The following is a 19541-nucleotide window of genomic DNA, read 5'->3' as shown; positions in this document are numbered from 1 at the left end:
GTGGAGTAAGATAGGCTGAGATTCAGCAGATAGTAGTAGACGAAATAAAGATAGAGTGCATAGTAGTAGAGTAGATGAATGAGGCCTCAGCTGACCTGTTTTAGCTGTTGACCCCCCAGGGGTTCTTCTAAAACGGTTTTTTAGAAGAAACGGTTTAGAAACGGTTTTTTGATTTTTCACTTTAAAAAAGGAAAAATCCTGAAAAGGAAAAAAAAAGGAGAGACTAAGCAAATTTAACATGTGTAAATAAATCTAAAGACTATGTGGAAGACAATTCTACAGAGGAATGAGTTTGCCGAGCAAACCCAGAACAGTATAACCAGGAAAAGAAGGGAGATGACCTGGCCCGGAAGATCCCGCCCTGAAAAGGGCTTGGGACCACCTCGATGTTGGCCTTCGCAGTCCGGGTTTGTTCAGATCAACCCCAACCTGGGGGACAGAAAAACTTTCAACTGCGAAAGGACTAGACATACCTGTGGGTTAAACGCTGATCAGGAAGGAAGATCGAGATAGCGTCACCACCTACAACTTGAAGGTGTTATAGGAGCATACACAACTGGATTCCCCCCTGTATGATCTGGCAGATTGTTGGCGGGTCGCACCATCTCCTCAGGAACCGCTCCTCACCACGTAAGTACCTTTCCTGCTCCAGGAAGCGGCGGAGGTAGGCTGAGAGACAGCTCCTAACACGGAGATAGATGCAATCCTCCTCGTTAACAAGGTGTTTTTTCCTGATTTTCCAAATGTGGTGTTTGATCACATTTATTAGGAAAATCAGGTGTTTCTTGTTTTTGGTTACTGGGGGAGGAAACTGTAGAAAAACTACTTCGGCGAATGTGAGCGCTGGGATCGCCAGTACCTCAGCCAGTCTGTGCCAAACACGCTGTACTGGCGGGCAGTGAAAGAAAAAGTGCCCTACGGTTTCTACCGCGCCGCAGAAGGGGTTGCACGGTCGCGAGCTGTAGGCTGATTTTACCAGTTTCACCGGGAGTCTGCCGTAGGCTATTCTACAGGCTAAGTCCCGGTGAAATGGTTGCCTCCAGCTGTTTTTTATGTTAGTGAATAGCACCTCTTCGTTTGTGCCCAGATCGGGCTTTTCCCAGTCAAAGTGTTCAAAAATTTTCCAGTACAGCTTGTTTGGGCTGAGCTGAAGCACTCGAACTCCATCCGTTGCCATTTTTTTAAAAAGTTTACATATTATGTAGTACCACTCTGGCACCGTCTCCGCACATGGTCCGGCGTGGCCAGTGGTCCCGAAGTAGGGTAGGAAAAATCCTAAGAAGTATTTAATCAGATTGCCGGAAGGGTGATTTGATGCCAGTGCTTTCCGTATGGTCTGAGCAGTGTTGGTTAGGTGGCAGTATTTGAGGATTGGCAGGGCGAATCCCCCTTGTGTGGGGGGAAGATGGAGAAGGGCCCTGCGCACCTCGTGCCTCCTGTTGTTCCAGAAAAAATCAGTGACATGTTTGTGAATGGCGTTGTCTTGTGTGTCTGTGATGTTTGTGAGGTTAATGGTGTGTAGTAACATCGGTTTTAGGACTGTTTTGATAACTGTTGCTCTACCTTCGAATGATAGGTAGTTGGGACTGAAGAGTTTGAGTTTTTCGCGACACATTTCTATTAAGTGTTGTGTTTGCAACACTGGGGTCTCTAGAAAGGGAATTCCTAGTATTGTTAATGGGCCGGTTGTGGGTTTCAGACCATACGGAAGACTGGCAGGGCCGAATTTCCCATAAATTTTGATTTTTGTTTTTTCGGGATTAGTGTGAAGACCACTGAGCATGCTGAACTCTCGCAGTATGCCGAAGAAGATGTAAATCGAGTCGGAAACCAGAAGAGTTCCGACGATGTCATCGGCATAGGCGAAAGATTATCACGTACTATGAAGGGAAACCTGAGCAATTAAAAAACAACTGAACTTGCGCTATAAGGATAAGGTAGTGTAAATAATTAATGGTGTAGTAAAGATGAAACGTTTTTTTTTAAATTATCTTCAAAGCTTCACTAGGTTTTAATATGTAAATTAAATTTAGCATTGAAGTTACATACCGATTTCGTTAATTATCCTACGCACTTTATTTTAAACATAGAGTTTATTTAATAAACGCTATGTTGAAGAAGTAAAATAGATTTATTTGAATAAAGAGCCAAAAGGATTCTGCAGACTGAGTTACACTTTAACCGAATGACGTCAGGGGGGAAAATTTCCATTAATCATGAACTGGCATAATAGATAGGGTTATAAAGTTAACCATTTTTCTGTATACAACAAACATAAGTTTTTCTCAGATAAATATATTAACTAGAAATTTTATAGTATCTGAAGGTATACCTTATGATTTCTATTAATTTGCTATAATGTGCTAATATTTCTCATTTCGATATATACATACACACACTATATAATCAGGACACTTGGTATAAAAAAAGAATACTGCGAGCAACAGTAATACAATTACATAAATATACATAGAACAGCAATATAGATTGGATATGAAAAGAATATTGTGTTCTAATATTGTAATGCAGTATACAGTAAAATCAATTACATATAAGAAATGCTACAAAAAAAGTTTAGCTTATGGTACTGGATGCATGTAAGGAAATTTTATTTTTTATTCAACATACCTTTAGAAATTCGAATTATTCTTAGATTTAACGAAAAATATTACGAAATTTTTCAGTATACTCAAAAATATAACGCACAATAACTGAGCATTTGCTAAGGGTTTAAATTCTAAACGAATAGGCTCCGGGGACCTTAAAGTCGGATCATAAATATGCGGTTTTGCTAGACTGTCATTAAAATTTTAATTATTCTGGTGGAGTTTGTTTATACCCTTCCTCTTTAATATATATTAATCCATTTATCCACTCTGATGCTAACTGAATACCCTGATGTGAAGAACGTCCACGTAGAGGTCTACACCTCTACACATGTTATAAACCCCCAAACCATCGTCCTTACAAAATTACAATTGTATTTACCGTTGTATGCTAGTCACTGATCGAGTGAGTAGAAGGGCGTGAAATCTTTCCTTTCGTTCATTGCAACTGATGGTAATTCTTTGTTTCTGTGGATTCGTTACAACCTCATTCTCTTCAGAAATTACTCACAAAGTCTCATTGCAAACTCGTTTTGTAATATCACTTTAATCCGAACAACTCTTTGTCTGTTCAAAGAAAGTACCAAAGCACTCATCCATAGTTTAAATACCTAATAACTCGAATATAACTCGCAAACCTGATATTACTTTTCAGAGAAAGAAATTGAAAACTTTCGCAAACAATAACCTCCCCAGTAAGTTACATACTGTGTGCACATTATATCATATTATATATACGGGTAATTCTTTTTTTATGTTCGAATCAAGCCCCACCTAACGGTGAGACCTCAAGAATTCGCCAACAGACTCATTTAAATGCTACCCTCCACGGTAATCTTTAGTAAAAGGCGAAAGATTATCACGTGCTATGAAGGGAAACCTGAGCAATTAAAAAACAACTGAACTTGGGTTATAAGGATAATTCTTTTTTTATGTTCTAATCAAGCCCCACCTCACGGTGAGACCTCAAAAATTCGCCACAGACTCATTGTAATGCTACCCTCCACGGTAATCTTTAGTAAAAGGCGAAAGATTATCACGTGCTATGAAGGGAAACCTGAGCAATTAAAAAACAACTGAACTTGGGTTATAAGGATAATTCTTTTTTTATGTTCAAATCAAGCCCCACCTGACGGTGAGACCTCAAAAATTCGCCACAGACTCATTGTAATGCTACCCTCCACGGTAATCTTTAGTAAAAGGCGAAAGATTATCACGTACTATGAAGGGAAACCTGAGCAATTAAAAAACAACTGAACTTGCGCTATAAGGATAAGGTAGTGTAAATAATTAATGGTGTAGTAAAGATGAAACGTTTTTTTTTAAATTATCTTCAAAGCTTCACTAGGTTTTAATATGTAAATTAAATTTAGCATTGAAGTTACATACCGATTTCGTTAATTATCCTACGCACTTTATTTTAAACATAGAGTTTATTTAATAAACGCTATGTTGAAGAAGTAAAATAGATTTATTTGAATAAAGAGCCAAAAGGATTCTGCAGACTGAGTTACACTTTAACCGAATGACGTCAGGGGGGAAATTTTCCATTAATCATGAACTGGCATAATAGATAGGGTTATAAAGTTAACCATTTTTCTGTATACAACAAACATAAGTTTTTCTCAGATAAATATATTAACTAGAAATTTTATAGTATCTGAAGGTATACCTTATGATTTCTATTAATTTGCTATAATGTGCTAATATTTCTCATTTCGATATGTACATACACACACTATATAATCAGGACACTTGGTATAAAAAAAGAATACTGCGAGCAACAGTAATACAGTTACATAAATATACATAGAACAGCAATATAGATTGGATATGAAAAGAATATTGTGTTCTAATATTGTAATGCAGTATACAGTAAAATCAATTACATATAAGAAATGCTACAAAAAAAGTTTAGCTTATGGTACTGGATGCATGTAAGGAAATTTTATTTTTTATTCAACATACCTTTAGAAATTCGAATTATTCTTAGATTTAACGAAAAATATTACGAAATTTTTCAGTATACTCAAAAATATAACGCACAATAACTGAGCATTTGCTAAGGGTTTAAATTCCAAACGAATAGGCTCCGGGGACCTTAAAGTCGGATCATAAATATGCGGTTTTGCTAGACTGTCATTAAAATTTTAATTATTCTGGTGGAGTTTGTTTATACCCTTCCTCTTTAATATATATTAATCCATTTATCCACTCTGATGCTAACTGAATACCCTGATGTGAAGAACGTCCACGTAGAGGTCTACACCTCTACACATGTTATAAACCCCCAAACCATCGTCCTTACAAACTTACAATTGTATTTACCGTTGTATGCTAGTCACTGATCGAGTGAGTAGAAGGGCGTGAAATCTTTCCTTTAGTTCATTGCAACTGATGGTAATTCTTTGTTTCTGTGGATTCATTACAACCTCATTCTCTTCAGAAATTACTCACAAAGTCTCATTGCAAACTCGTTTTGTAATATCACTTTAATCCGAACAACTCTTTGTCTGTTCAAAGAAAGTACCAAAGCACTCATCCATAGTTTAAATACCTAATAACTCGAATATAACTCGCAAACCTGATATTACTTTTCAGAGAAAGAAATCGAAAACTTTCGCAAACAATAACCTCCCCAGTAAGTTACATACTGTGTGCACATTATATCATATTATATATACGGGTAATTCTTTTTTTATGTTCGAATCAAGCCCCACCTAATGGTGAGACCTCAAAAATTCGCCAACAGACTCATTTAAATGCTACCCTCCACGGTAATCTTTAGTAAAAGGCGAAAGATTATCACGTGCTATGAAGGGAAACCTGAGCAATTAAAAAACAACTGAACTTGGGTTATAAGGATAATTCTTTTTTTATGTTCTAATCAAGCCCCACCTCACGGTGAGACCTCAAAAATTCGCCACAGACTCATTGTAATGCTACCCTCCACGGTAATCTTTAGTAAAAGGCGAAAGATTATCACGTGCTATGAAGGGAAACCTGAGCAATTAAAAAACAACTGAACTTGGGTTATAAGGATAATTCTTTTTTTATGTTCAAATCAAGCCCCACCTGACGGTGAGACCTCAAAAATTCGCCACAGACTCATTGTAATGCTACCCTCCACGGTAATCTTTAGTAAAAGGCGAAAGATTATCACGTACTATGAAGGGAAACCTGAGCAATTAAAAAACAACTGAACTTGCGCTATAAGGATAAGGTAGTGTAAATAATTAATGGTGTAGTAAAGATGAAACGTTTTTTTTTAAATTATCTTCAAAGCTTCACTAGGTTTTAATATGTAAATCAAATTTAGCATTGAAGTTACATACCGATTTCGTTAATTATCCTACGCACTTTATTTTAAACATAGAGTTTATTTAATAAACGCTATGTTGAAGAAGTAAAATAGATTTATTTGAATAAAGAGCCAAAAGGATTCTGCAGACTGAGTTACACTTTAACCGAATGACGTCAGGGGGGAAAATTTCCATTAATCATGAACTGGCATAATAGATAGGGTTATAAAGTTAACCATTTTTCTGTATACAACAAACATAAGTTTTTCTCAGATAAATATATTAACTAGAAATTTTATAGTATCTGAAGGTATACCTTATGATTTCTATTAATTTGCTATAATGTGCTAATATTTCTCATTTCGATATATACATACACACACTATATAATCAGGACACTTGGTATAAAAAAAGAATACTGCGAGCAACAGTAATACAATTACATAAATATACATAGAACAGCAATATAGATTGGATATGAAAAGAATATTGTGTTCTAATATTGTAATGCAGTATACAGTAAAATCAATTACATATAAGAAATGCTACAAAAAAAGTTTAGCTTATGGTACTGGATGCATGTAAGGAAATTTTATTTTTTATTCAACATACCTTTAGAAATTCGAATTATTCTTAGATTTAACGAAAAATATTACGAAATTTTTCAGTATACTCAAAAATATAACGCACAATAACTGAGCATTTGCTAAGGGTTTAAATTCTAAACGAATAGGCTCCGGGGACCTTAAAGTCGGATCATAAATATGCGGTTTTGCTAGACTGTCATTAAAATTTTAATTATTCTGGTGGAGTTTGTTTATACCCTTCCTCTTTAATATATATTAATCCATTTATCCACTCTGATGCTAACTGAATACCCTGATGTGAAGAACGTCCACGTAGAGGTCTACACCTCTACACATGTTATAAACCCCCAAACCATCGTCCTTACAAAATTACAATTGTATTTACCGTTGTATGCTAGTCACTGATCGAGTGAGTAGAAGGGCGTGAAATCTTTCCTTTCGTTCATTGCAACTGATGGTAATTCTTTGTTACTGTGGATTCGTTACAACCTCATTCTCTTCAGAAATTACTCACAAAGTCTCATTGCAAACTCGTTTTGTAATATCACTTTAATCCGAACAACTCTTTGTCTGTTCAAAGAAAGTACCAAAGCACTCATCCATAGTTTAAATACCTAATAACTCGAATATAACTCGCAAACCTGATATTACTTTTCAGAGAAAGAAATTGAAAACTTTCGCAAACAATAACCTCCCCAGTAAGTTACATACTGTGTGCACATTATATCATATTATATATACGGGTAATTCTTTTTTTATGTTCGAATCAAGCCCCACCTAACGGTGAGACCTCAAGAATTCGCCAACAGACTCATTTAAATGCTACCCTCCACGGTAATCTTTAGTAAAAGGCGAAAGATTATCACGTGCTATGAAGGGAAACCTGAGCAATTAAAAAACAACTGAACTTGGGTTATAAGGAAAATTCTTTTTTTATGTTCTAATCAAGCCCCACCTCACGGTGAGACCTCAAAAATTCGCCACAGACTCATTGTAATGCTACCCTCCACGGTAATCTTTAGTAAAAGGCGAAAGATTATCACGTGCTATGAAGGGAAACCTGAGCAATTAAAAAACAACTGAACTTGGGTTATAAGGATAATTCTTTTTTTATGTTCAAATCAAGCCCCACCTGACGGTGAGACCTCAAAAATTCGCCACAGACTCATTGTAATGCTACCCTCCACGGTAATCTTTAGTAAAAGGCGAAAGATTATCACGTACTATGAAGGGAAACCTGAGCAATTAAAAAACAACTGAACTTGCGCTATAAGGATAAGGTAGTGTAAATAATTAATGGTGTAGTAAAGATGAAACGTTTTTTTTTAAATTATCTTCAAAGCTTCACTAGGTTTTAATATGTAAATTAAATTTAGCATTGAAGTTACATACCGATTTCGTTAATTATCCTACGCACTTTATTTTAAACATAGAGTTTATTTAATAAACGCTATGTTGAAGAAGTAAAATAGATTTATTTGAATAAAGAGCCAAAAGGATTCTGCAGACTGAGTTACACTTTAACCGAATGACGTCAGGGGGGAAATTTTCCATTAATCATGAACTGGCATAATAGATAGGGTTATAAAGTTAACCATTTTTCTGTATACAACAAACATAAGTTTTTCTCAGATAAATATATTAACTAGAAATTTTATAGTATCTGAAGGTATACCTTATGATTTCTATTAATTTGCTATAATGTGCTAATATTTCTCATTTCGATATGTACATACACACACTATATAATCAGGACACTTGGTATAAAAAAAGAATACTGCGAGCAACAGTAATACAGTTACATAAATATACATAGAACAGCAATATAGATTGGATATGAAAAGAATATTGTGTTCTAATATTGTAATGCAGTATACAGTAAAATCAATTACATATAAGAAATGCTACAAAAAAAGTTTAGCTTATGGTACTGGATGCATGTAAGGAAATTTTATTTTTTATTCAACATACCTTTAGAAATTCGAATTATTCTTAGATTTAACGAAAAATATTACGAAATTTTTCAGTATACTCAAAAATATAACGCACAATAACTGAGCATTTGCTAAGGGTTTAAATTCCAAACGAATAGGCTCCGGGGACCTTAAAGTCGGATCATAAATATGCGGTTTTGCTAGACTGTCATTAAAATTTTAATTATTCTGGTGGAGTTTGTTTATACCCTTCCTCTTTAATATATATTAATCCATTTATCCACTCTGATGCTAACTGAATACCCTGATGTGAAGAACGTCCACGTAGAGGTCTACACCTCTACACATGTTATAAACCCCCAAACCATCGTCCTTACAAACTTACAATTGTATTTACCGTTGTATGCTAGTCACTGATCGAGTGAGTAGAAGGGCGTGAAATCTTTCCTTTAGTTCATTGCAACTGATGGTAATTCTTTGTTTCTGTGGATTCATTACAACCTCATTCTCTTCAGAAATTACTCACAAAGTCTCATTGCAAACTCGTTTTGTAATATCACTTTAATCCGAACAACTCTTTGTCTGTTCAAAGAAAGTACCAAAGCACTCATCCATAGTTTAAATACCTAATAACTCGAATATAACTCGCAAACCTGATATTACTTTTCAGAGAAAGAAATCGAAAACTTTCGCAAACAATAACCTCCCCAGTAAGTTACATACTGTGTGCACATTATATCATATTATATATACGGGTAATTCTTTTTTTATGTTCGAATCAAGCCCCACCTAACGGTGAGACCTCAAAAATTCGCCAACAGACTCATTTAAATGCTACCCTCCACGGTAATCTTTAGTAAAAGGCGAAAGATTATCACGTGCTATGAAGGGAAACCTGAGCAATTAAAAAACAACTGAACTTGGGTTATAAGGATAATTCTTTTTTTATGTTCTAATCAAGCCCCACCTCACGGTGAGACCTCAAAAATTCGCCACAGACTCATTGTAATGCTACCCTCCACGGTAATCTTTAGTAAAAGGCGAAAGATTATCACGTGCTATGAAGGGAAACCTGAGCAATTAAAAAACAACTGAACTTGGGTTATAAGGATAATTCTTTTTTTATGTTCAAATCAAGCCCCACCTGACGGTGAGACCTCAAAAATTCGCCACAGACTCATTGTAATGCTACCCTCCACGGTAATCTTTAGTAAAAGGCGAAAGATTATCACGTACTATGAAGGGAAACCTGAGCAATTAAAAAACAACTGAACTTGCGCTATAAGGATAAGGTAGTGTAAATAATTAATGGTGTAGTAAAGATGAAACGTTTTTTTTTAAATTATCTTCAAAGCTTCACTAGGTTTTAATATGTAAATCAAATTTAGCATTGAAGTTACATACCGATTTCGTTAATTATCCTACGCACTTTATTTTAAACATAGAGTTTATTTAATAAACGCTATGTTGAAGAAGTAAAATAGATTTATTTGAATAAAGAGCCAAAAGGATTCTGCAGACTGAGTTACACTTTAACCGAATGACGTCAGGGGGGAAAATTTCCATTAATCATGAACTGGCATAATAGATAGGGTTATAAAGTTAACCATTTTTCTGTATACAACAAACATAAGTTTTTCTCAGATAAATATATTAACTAGAAATTTTATAGTATCTGAAGGTATACCTTATGATTTCTATTAATTTGCTATAATGTGCTAATATTTCTCATTTCGATATATACATACACACACTATATAATCAGGACACTTGGTATAAAAAAAGAATACTGCGAGCAACAGTAATACAATTACATAAATATACATAGAACAGCAATATAGATTGGATATGAAAAGAATATTGTGTTCTAATATTGTAATGCAGTATACAGTAAAATCAATTACATATAAGAAATGCTACAAAAAAAGTTTAGCTTATGGTACTGGATGCATGTAAGGAAATTTTATTTTTTATTCAACATACCTTTAGAAATTCGAATTATTCTTAGATTTAACGAAAAATATTACGAAATTTTTCAGTATACTCAAAAATATAACGCACAATAACTGAGCATTTGCTAAGGGTTTAAATTCTAAACGAATAGGCTCCGGGGACCTTAAAGTCGGATCATAAATATGCGGTTTTGCTAGACTGTCATTAAAATTTTAATTATTCTGGTGGAGTTTGTTTATACCCTTCCTCTTTAATATATATTAATCCATTTATCCACTCTGATGCTAACTGAATACCCTGATGTGAAGAACGTCCACGTAGAGGTCTACACCTCTACACATGTTATAAACCCCCAAACCATCGTCCTTACAAAATTACAATTGTATTTACCGTTGTATGCTAGTCACTGATCGAGTGAGTAGAAGGGCGTGAAATCTTTCCTTTCGTTCATTGCAACTGATGGTAATTCTTTGTTACTGTGGATTCGTTACAACCTCATTCTCTTCAGAAATTACTCACAAAGTCTCATTGCAAACTCGTTTTGTAATATCACTTTAATCCGAACAACTCTTTGTCTGTTCAAAGAAAGTACCAAAGCACTCATCCATAGTTTAAATACCTAATAACTCGAATATAACTCGCAAACCTGATATTACTTTTCAGAGAAAGAAATTGAAAACTTTCGCAAACAATAACCTCCCCAGTAAGTTACATACTGTGTGCACATTATATCATATTATATATACGGGTAATTCTTTTTTTATGTTCGAATCAAGCCCCACCTAACGGTGAGACCTCAAGAATTCGCCAACAGACTCATTTAAATGCTACCCTCCACGGTAATCTTTAGTAAAAGGCGAAAGATTATCACGTGCTATGAAGGGAAACCTGAGCAATTAAAAAACAACTGAACTTGGGTTATAAGGAAAATTCTTTTTTTATGTTCTAATCAAGCCCCACCTCACGGTGAGACCTCAAAAATTCGCCACAGACTCATTGTAATGCTACCCTCCACGGTAATCTTTAGTAAAAGGCGAAAGATTATCACGTGCTATGAAGGGAAACCTGAGCAATTAAAAAACAACTGAACTTGGGTTATAAGGATAATTCTTTTTTTATGTTCAAATCAAGCCCCACCTGACGGTGAGACCTCAAAAATTCGCCACAGACTCATTGTAATGCTACCCTCCACGGTAATCTTTAGTAAAAGGCGAAAGATTATCACGTACTATGAAGGGAAACCTGAGCAATTAAAAAACAACTGAACTTGCGCTATAAGGATAAGGTAGTGTAAATAATTAATGGTGTAGTAAAGATGAAACGTTTTTTTTTAAATTATCTTCAAAGCTTCACTAGGTTTTAATATGTAAATTAAATTTAGCATTGAAGTTACATACCGATTTCGTTAATTATCCTACGCACTTTATTTTAAACATAGAGTTTATTTAATAAACGCTATGTTGAAGAAGTAAAATAGATTTATTTGAATAAAGAGCCAAAAGGATTCTGCAGACTGAGTTACACTTTAACCGAATGACGTCAGGGGGGAAATTTTCCATTAATCATGAACTGGCATAATAGATAGGGTTATAAAGTTAACCATTTTTCTGTATACAACAAACATAAGTTTTTCTCAGATAAATATATTAACTAGAAATTTTATAGTATCTGAAGGTATACCTTATGATTTCTATTAATTTGCTATAATGTGCTAATATTTCTCATTTCGATATGTACATACACACACTATATAATCAGGACACTTGGTATAAAAAAAGAATACTGCGAGCAACAGTAATACAGTTACATAAATATACATAGAACAGCAATATAGATTGGATATGAAAAGAATATTGTGTTCTAATATTGTAATGCAGTATACAGTAAAATCAATTACATATAAGAAATGCTACAAAAAAAGTTTAGCTTATGGTACTGGATGCATGTAAGGAAATTTTATTTTTTATTCAACATACCTTTAGAAATTCGAATTATTCTTAGATTTAACGAAAAATATTACGAAATTTTTCAGTATACTCAAAAATATAACGCACAATAACTGAGCATTTGCTAAGGGTTTAAATTCCAAACGAATAGGCTCCGGGGACCTTAAAGTCGGATCATAAATATGCGGTTTTGCTAGACTGTCATTAAAATTTTAATTATTCTGGTGGAGTTTGTTTATACCCTTCCTCTTTAATATATATTAATCCATTTATCCACTCTGATGCTAACTGAATACCCTGATGTGAAGAACGTCCACGTAGAGGTCTACACCTCTACACATGTTATAAACCCCCAAACCATCGTCCTTACAAACTTACAATTGTATTTACCGTTGTATGCTAGTCACTGATCGAGTGAGTAGAAGGGCGTGAAATCTTTCCTTTAGTTCATTGCAACTGATGGTAATTCTTTGTTTCTGTGGATTCATTACAACCTCATTCTCTTCAGAAATTACTCACAAAGTCTCATTGCAAACTCGTTTTGTAATATCACTTTAATCCGAACAACTCTTTGTCTGTTCAAAGAAAGTACCAAAGCACTCATCCATAGTTTAAATACCTAATAACTCGAATATAACTCGCAAACCTGATATTACTTTTCAGAGAAAGAAATCGAAAACTTTCGCAAACAATAACCTCCCCAGTAAGTTACATACTGTGTGCACATTATATCATATTATATATACGGGTAATTCTTTTTTTATGTTCGAATCAAGCCCCACCTAATGGTGAGACCTCAAAAATTCGCCAACAGACTCATTTAAATGCTACCCTCCACGGTAATCTTTAGTAAAAGGCGAAAGATTATCACGTGCTATGAAGGGAAACCTGAGCAATTAAAAAACAACTGAACTTGGGTTATAAGGATAATTCTTTTTTTATGTTCTAATCAAGCCCCACCTCACGGTGAGACCTCAAAAATTCGCCACAGACTCATTGTAATGCTACCCTCCACGGTAATCTTTAGTAAAAGGCGAAAGATTATCACGTGCTATGAAGGGAAACCTGAGCAATTAAAAAACAACTGAACTTGGGTTATAAGGATAATTCTTTTTTTATGTTCAAATCAAGCCCCACCTGACGGTGAGACCTCAAAAATTCGCCACAGACTCATTGTAATGCTACCCTCCACGGTAATCTTTAGTAAAAGGCGAAAGATTATCACGTACTATGAAGGGAAACCTGAGCAATTAAAAAACAACTGAACTTGCGCTATAAGGATAAGGTAGTGTAAATAATTAATGGTGTAGTAAAGATGAAACGTTTTTTTTTAAATTATCTTCAAAGCTTCACTAGGTTTTAATATGTAAATTAAATTTAGCATTGAAGTTACATACCGATTTCGTTAATTATCCTACGCACTTTATTTTAAACATAGAGTTTATTTAATAAACGCTATGTTGAAGAAGTAAAATAGATTTATTTGAATAAAGAGCCAAAAGGATTCTGCAGACTGAGTTACACTTTAACCGAATGACGTCAGGGGGGAAAATTTCCATTAATCATGAACTGGCATAATAGATAGGGTTATAAAGTTAACCATTTTTCTGTATACAACAAACATAAGTTTTTCTCAGATAAATATATTAACTAGAAATTTTATAGTATCTGAAGGTATACCTTATGATTTCTATTAATTTGCTATAATGTGCTAATATTTCTCATTTCGATATATACATACACACACTATATAATCAGGACACTTGGTATAAAAAAAGAATACTGCGAGCAACAGTAATACAATTACATAAATATACATAGAACAGCAATATAGATTGGATATGAAAAGAATATTGTGTTCTAATATTGTAATGCAGTATACAGTAAAATCAATTACATATAAGAAATGCTACAAAAAAAGTTTAGCTTATGGTACTGGATGCATGTAAGGAAATTTTATTTTTTATTCAACATACCTTTAGAAATTCGAATTATTCTTAGATTTAACGAAAAATATTACGAAATTTTTCAGTATACTCAAAAATATAACGCACAATAACTGAGCATTTGCTAAGGGTTTAAATTCTAAACGAATAGGCTCCGGGGACCTTAAAGTCGGATCATAAATATGCGGTTTTGCTAGACTGTCATTAAAATTTTAATTATTCTGGTGGAGTTTGTTTATACCCTTCCTCTTTAATATATATTAATCCATTTATCCACTCTGATGCTAACTGAATACCCTGATGTGAAGAACGTCCACGTAGAGGTCTACACCTCTACACATGTTATAAACCCCCAAACCATCGTCCTTACAAAATTACAATTGTATTTACCGTTGTATGCTAGTCACTGATCGAGTGAGTAGAAGGGCGTGAAATCTTTCCTTTCGTTCATTGCAACTGATGGTAATTCTTTGTTACTGTGGATTCGTTACAACCTCATTCTCTTCAGAAATTACTCACAAAGTCTCATTGCAAACTCGTTTTGTAATATCACTTTAATCCGAACAACTCTTTGTCTGTTCAAAGAAAGTACCAAAGCACTCATCCATAGTTTAAATACCTAATAACTCGAATATAACTCGCAAACCTGATATTACTTTTCAGAGAAAGAAATTGAAAACTTTCGCAAACAATAACCTCCCCAGTAAGTTACATACTGTGTGCACATTATATCATATTATATATACGGGTAATTCTTTTTTTATGTTCGAATCAAGCCCCACCTAACGGTGAGACCTCAAGAATTCGCCAACAGACTCATTTAAATGCTACCCTCCACGGTAATCTTTAGTAAAAGGCGAAAGCTGTCTTTAAGTATAGTTCTATCTAAAAATTAGACAGTACCGAAAGATCTCCCAACTCAGCCTTGTTCCACTCAGTGACAGACCCACCCCATCACCAAGAAGAACTTCTCAGCATTGGCTCCATCCAGTTGCAGGCTCACCCCCACCACCATACAGAGCCACAATCTTAGCATCAGTCCCCCCCCCCCCATTACAAACTATGAAAGGAAACCTGAGCAGTTAAAGAAACAACTGAACTTGGAGATATAAGGATATGGTGGTGTAAATAATGTATTGGTGTACTAAAGTTGAAACATTTTTTTTTTAATTATCATCATAACTTCAACTATGTTTTAATATATAAATTAAAGTTAACATTTAAGTTATATACTATTTTCATTAATTATCCTACACACTACACAGAAAAGCTGGGTCCGTGGTGCCGGCTGAATTTAACCACTGCTTCTAGGAATGATCTCTTGTCCCCCCCCCCCCCCTCATCTTTCACCATTTTATGAAAAAACCTCTTCTTCTGCATCTTCTCTTGATCCTTTTGAAAACCAGTTGTTGCCTAATGAAAACCTTATACAATAGAACTACTATCTCCGTATTTCTAAAAGTCAGTGTCCTCTGAATCAATGGCAGAATTCATTGCATTGTCCTCACTCTACATCCCATCTTTTAAAACCTCACGCTTTGCAACACTAAACTGTTAATCCGGTTCATTCAGCCTGTTCAAGTCCTCTTGTAAAGCTACAACATCTTCTCTACCTCTCGTAGGTTCTTCCCAATTTTGAATCATCTGCAAACAACTGAATATCACAATTCAAATCTTCCTCATTATCATTAATGTGCAGGTTAAACAGCAATGGCCCTAAAATGGATCCTATTCTGGGATATTCGCTTCCCTATATACAGCTTGCTGATACAACTTGCTTATCAAACAGCCAATCTCTAATCCAATGTGCTAATCTAATATCCAAACCCAACCATTCTATTTTAATTATCAAGTTATCATGTGGCAATCTATCAAAAGCCTTTGCAGAATTGAAGCATACTGGCAAGCATCCATCTCCCTTTATCCAATACTCTTGTCACCTTATAAGCAGATTACTAAAACATGACTCAATAACCTGTTGGCATGTAAACGTTGGCAAGATTCTCAATAACCTTGCCAACATTTTAACCACACCATCTGACACAGAGATTGGCCTATAATTCGAAGCTTGAGTTCTGTCACCTCCCTTATGAAGTGGTACAATCATGCCTTTCTTCCACTCCTTTGGAACTTGATATAAAGGAAGTATGCCAAGGCAGATGTAAATTGTCTGGCACATTCCCTCAAAACACATGAGGATATATCATTGAGTCCCACAGCCTCATTAACATCAACTTTGATCAATTCTCCATATTACTCTTGTTCACTCACAGTCAGTCTTTCCTCCTCTTTCCATCCCACTGCTCTCAGACTTTGCATGATATCGCATTCACAAGAATGAAATACTTTTATGAACTGCTCATAATTATCTCTCAGTTATATCTTCTACAGCAGTTATTCTTTTACCATTTTCATCAATCAATATTATTCTTCCAAAATTATTCTTTTTTCTGCTGGCTACATATTGAAAGAACTCTCTAGGCATTTTTTTTTTTTTTACTTCATTAGCTAAGTGCTTCTTATCCTACACCTTTTCTATCCTTACCAACCAAGTTATCCTTCTTGACTGTTCTTTGTACTGTTCATGGAATTGATTATTCCCACTCATCTTATGATGCTTATCCCTCCAACAGGCCAGGACGTATATATACGTACAGCTAAATCTGTATACAATTCTATACAGCTGTTGAAAGAACATGGATAAGAAGTGCAATTTGGATGTTCTGTCCTTTAGAAGGTGCGATAATCCTTCACACTGTAGAGAACACTTAACCAGATTATCTCACGAAGCTGAGTCTCAGTTCTTTATAACAAGGAATGCAGTTCCTTGTTTTATGCTGGGCAACTGGACTCTTAGTTATATTAGAGAGACTAAAAATATAGAAATTATTTTTATATTCTCTTTTTATTGTATAATTTTAAATTCCAGGACAAAATATAAATCCTTGCATACTTTCTTCTCTTAAATATTGCATTATCTTGGAGAACCAATGTTTAATGTTTTTGTGCTAATTTTGTCTTATCGCTTACTCGACAGAACATTTTCTTTGTTTTCCCAGAAATTAATTCACGATAATTATCTGAAATATTATTTAAAAAAAACCTGGCTGCCGACATTATAGATTACGTTATCTTTGTTCAAAATCATATTTCAAAGAATAATTCACAGGTTTCCTTCAGGAAATCTGTGAATTATTCTTTGAAGACTTTGCTTTATAGAGAATAAAGTAAGTGATACTTTTGCATATATTCTCTCGTACAAAATACATATATGTGCATGCATCAAATGTGAAATTTCAGATTTTTACAATAGAATTGAACTATATTTCAACTTTCATAGTTTTACACCCCCACCCTTCACTGCAATATTACCAAATGCACAAAAACTGTTATGAACCATAGGTACAGTTTTTATTTAATTTGTTATTTTTCTATTGAACTTTATTTTGACTTTCATAGTTTTACACCCACCCCCCTCCTGCTGCAACACGACCACACACCCGAAAACTGTTAAGAAACATAGGTACAGTTTTATTTAATTTGTTATTTTTCTATAGTAATTGTTCCACATAACATTTAATTTTTTGACACAGAAACTAGGTTTTAATTATTATTATTATCATCAATTAACACCTCCAGAAAGTCCAAAGACTCATCGAGGGAGGGCATCTCCTCTACAACTCTGCACCAACTGCAACTACCTTCATCATCTACACCAATGCCATCTACCGCCAACCCCACTATTTTCACGAATAATCACAAACATCCATGCCCATGCCAAGATTCGAACCCACAGTTTTTTGGCTAGAGGGCGGATATGCCAACAACTCGGCCAACCAGGCTGGCAATAAATTATAAATTTATTGCATTATAAATCAGAAAATATACATATTATTTCCTAATTATTATAAATTAGGAAGTTATGTGATATTGGATAATAGGAGAAATTAATATTTAAAATAGAATATTAAGATTACAAAGAATACAAAGATGTACAAGAAAATATTAGTGATAAGGGGTGAAGAAAAGTATGAATGAGGAAAAGGAAGAAAAGTGCAGCCAAACGAGAGGTAGAGAGAGATAGAGAGTGAAATTGGCAGAATGCAAGATTTAATGAAACAGATATTGGAAATGAAAAATGAAATGAAGAATATGTTGAGTGATGTTAGGCTTCTAGCGGAAATTAATGAAAGTGTGAAAACAGAATGAAAGAACAAAGATGAAAGAAGTGACAAGTGATTCCAGGATAGCAGTATATGGAGACTCCATAATTAGGCGGCTAGTTACTGACAGAGTCCATAAGGTCTGCTATCTGGGTGGTAGAATGAGTACAATAATTAAGGCATTGAACATTAGGAAGAAACGAGCGAGAGAGTTAGTTGTGATTGTAGGGACGAATGATCTAAGTGGTCATAAGGAGGAAGTGAGAACAAATATCAGGAGACTATCGAGAAGAGTGAAAGATAACAGTGTAGTAGGAAAGGTTGTTAGTGTGTTACCCAGGTATGATGATGATGAGTTGCGATGGAGAGCTACAATCATGAATGGTATGTTGGTGGAGCTGCGTGAGGAGAAGGGAGTAAAGTTTGTGGATGTATGGCATGTGTTTGAGGGAAGAATGAAATTATACAGGCATGATGGGTTGCATTTAAATGGCTTTGGAGTGAGTGTGCTGGAGAAAGTGTTGCTGGATGAAAGTATAGTGTGTGATGCGTGCCAGAGATCAGAAGGAAGAGATCAAGAGAAAAATCAGGAGAATGGTACTGAAGAGACAGCAGTGCTTGGCAGTGGAAACAGTAGTGGGGTGAGAGAGAAAGAGAGAATGGGAATATAAGAGGAACAGGGAAACAGGGGGGGGAGCTCGAGTCGACAGGGAGACATGGCATAGAGAGAAAGAGTGTTGAAAGTGGCAGTGAATGTGTGTATGAAGATGGGGTATATTGCAATGTGGGTGGAGAAGTGGAGACTGAGGAGGTATATGCGGTAAGCGGTGATAAAGGCGATTTGGCGGGTATAGTGGGGAAATCAAAACAAACATGTGGCTTGGATAGGACTGGCTACAGACCTAAAAATGAACTGTTGTGTTTGTTTACAAATGCCAGAAGTATCAGAAATAAAGGAGTTGAAATGGTTTCAGTGATTGAGTTTATTCGCCCCCAAATGATCGGAATAAGTAAAACATGGTTGAATGAAAATGATATCATAACAGGAATAGAAATGAAAGGGTACAGTATTTTTCATGAGGATAGAAAGGGCAGGAAGGAAGG

General features: G+C 34.9%; 1 protein-coding gene and 18 non-coding genes across 24 annotated transcripts in view; all 19 read right to left on the bottom strand.

Annotated features, from left to right (window-relative positions):
• LOC150096090 (kielin/chordin-like protein) overlaps window positions 1-19541 on the bottom strand; it is a 649251-nt gene that overhangs the window by 197691 nt on the left and 432019 nt on the right. The window lies entirely within an intron of this gene.
• On the bottom strand, window positions 3374-3494 carry LOC150096108 (U5 spliceosomal RNA). Its single transcript, XR_016550023.1, has one exon. It is a non-coding gene; the product is annotated as a U5 spliceosomal RNA (small nuclear RNA).
• LOC150096107 (U5 spliceosomal RNA) lies at window positions 3552-3671 on the bottom strand. The gene has a single exon (XR_016550018.1). It is a non-coding gene; the product is annotated as a U5 spliceosomal RNA (small nuclear RNA).
• Window positions 3729-3848, bottom strand: LOC150096106 (U5 spliceosomal RNA). Its single transcript, XR_016550009.1, has one exon. It is a non-coding gene; the product is annotated as a U5 spliceosomal RNA (small nuclear RNA).
• On the bottom strand, window positions 5320-5440 carry LOC150096105 (U5 spliceosomal RNA). Its single transcript, XR_016550012.1, has one exon. It is a non-coding gene; the product is annotated as a U5 spliceosomal RNA (small nuclear RNA).
• LOC150096104 (U5 spliceosomal RNA) lies at window positions 5498-5617 on the bottom strand. The gene has a single exon (XR_016550017.1). It is a non-coding gene; the product is annotated as a U5 spliceosomal RNA (small nuclear RNA).
• LOC150096103 (U5 spliceosomal RNA) lies at window positions 5675-5794 on the bottom strand. The gene has a single exon (XR_016550008.1). It is a non-coding gene; the product is annotated as a U5 spliceosomal RNA (small nuclear RNA).
• Window positions 7266-7386, bottom strand: LOC150096102 (U5 spliceosomal RNA). The gene has a single exon (XR_016550022.1). It is a non-coding gene; the product is annotated as a U5 spliceosomal RNA (small nuclear RNA).
• On the bottom strand, window positions 7444-7563 carry LOC150096101 (U5 spliceosomal RNA). Its single transcript, XR_016550016.1, has one exon. It is a non-coding gene; the product is annotated as a U5 spliceosomal RNA (small nuclear RNA).
• On the bottom strand, window positions 7621-7740 carry LOC150096100 (U5 spliceosomal RNA). Its single transcript, XR_016550007.1, has one exon. It is a non-coding gene; the product is annotated as a U5 spliceosomal RNA (small nuclear RNA).
• On the bottom strand, window positions 9212-9332 carry LOC150096099 (U5 spliceosomal RNA). Its single transcript, XR_016550020.1, has one exon. It is a non-coding gene; the product is annotated as a U5 spliceosomal RNA (small nuclear RNA).
• Window positions 9390-9509, bottom strand: LOC150096098 (U5 spliceosomal RNA). Its single transcript, XR_016550015.1, has one exon. It is a non-coding gene; the product is annotated as a U5 spliceosomal RNA (small nuclear RNA).
• LOC150096097 (U5 spliceosomal RNA) lies at window positions 9567-9686 on the bottom strand. The gene has a single exon (XR_016550006.1). It is a non-coding gene; the product is annotated as a U5 spliceosomal RNA (small nuclear RNA).
• LOC150096096 (U5 spliceosomal RNA) lies at window positions 11158-11278 on the bottom strand. The gene has a single exon (XR_016550021.1). It is a non-coding gene; the product is annotated as a U5 spliceosomal RNA (small nuclear RNA).
• Window positions 11336-11455, bottom strand: LOC150096095 (U5 spliceosomal RNA). Its single transcript, XR_016550014.1, has one exon. It is a non-coding gene; the product is annotated as a U5 spliceosomal RNA (small nuclear RNA).
• LOC150096094 (U5 spliceosomal RNA) lies at window positions 11513-11632 on the bottom strand. Its single transcript, XR_016550005.1, has one exon. It is a non-coding gene; the product is annotated as a U5 spliceosomal RNA (small nuclear RNA).
• Window positions 13104-13224, bottom strand: LOC150096093 (U5 spliceosomal RNA). Its single transcript, XR_016550011.1, has one exon. It is a non-coding gene; the product is annotated as a U5 spliceosomal RNA (small nuclear RNA).
• Window positions 13282-13401, bottom strand: LOC150096092 (U5 spliceosomal RNA). The gene has a single exon (XR_016550013.1). It is a non-coding gene; the product is annotated as a U5 spliceosomal RNA (small nuclear RNA).
• On the bottom strand, window positions 13459-13578 carry LOC150096091 (U5 spliceosomal RNA). Its single transcript, XR_016550004.1, has one exon. It is a non-coding gene; the product is annotated as a U5 spliceosomal RNA (small nuclear RNA).

The sequence above is a fragment of the Typopeltis vanoorti genome, chromosome 19 (assembly GCF_054136105.1).
Source record: "Typopeltis vanoorti isolate ZY-2024b chromosome 19, IOZ_Tvanoo_1.0, whole genome shotgun sequence".
Taxonomy (NCBI): Eukaryota; Metazoa; Arthropoda; class Arachnida; order Uropygi; family Thelyphonidae; genus Typopeltis; species Typopeltis vanoorti.
The sequence above is the reverse complement of the archived record's forward strand: the minus strand, read 5'-3'. Positions and strand labels throughout refer to the sequence as shown.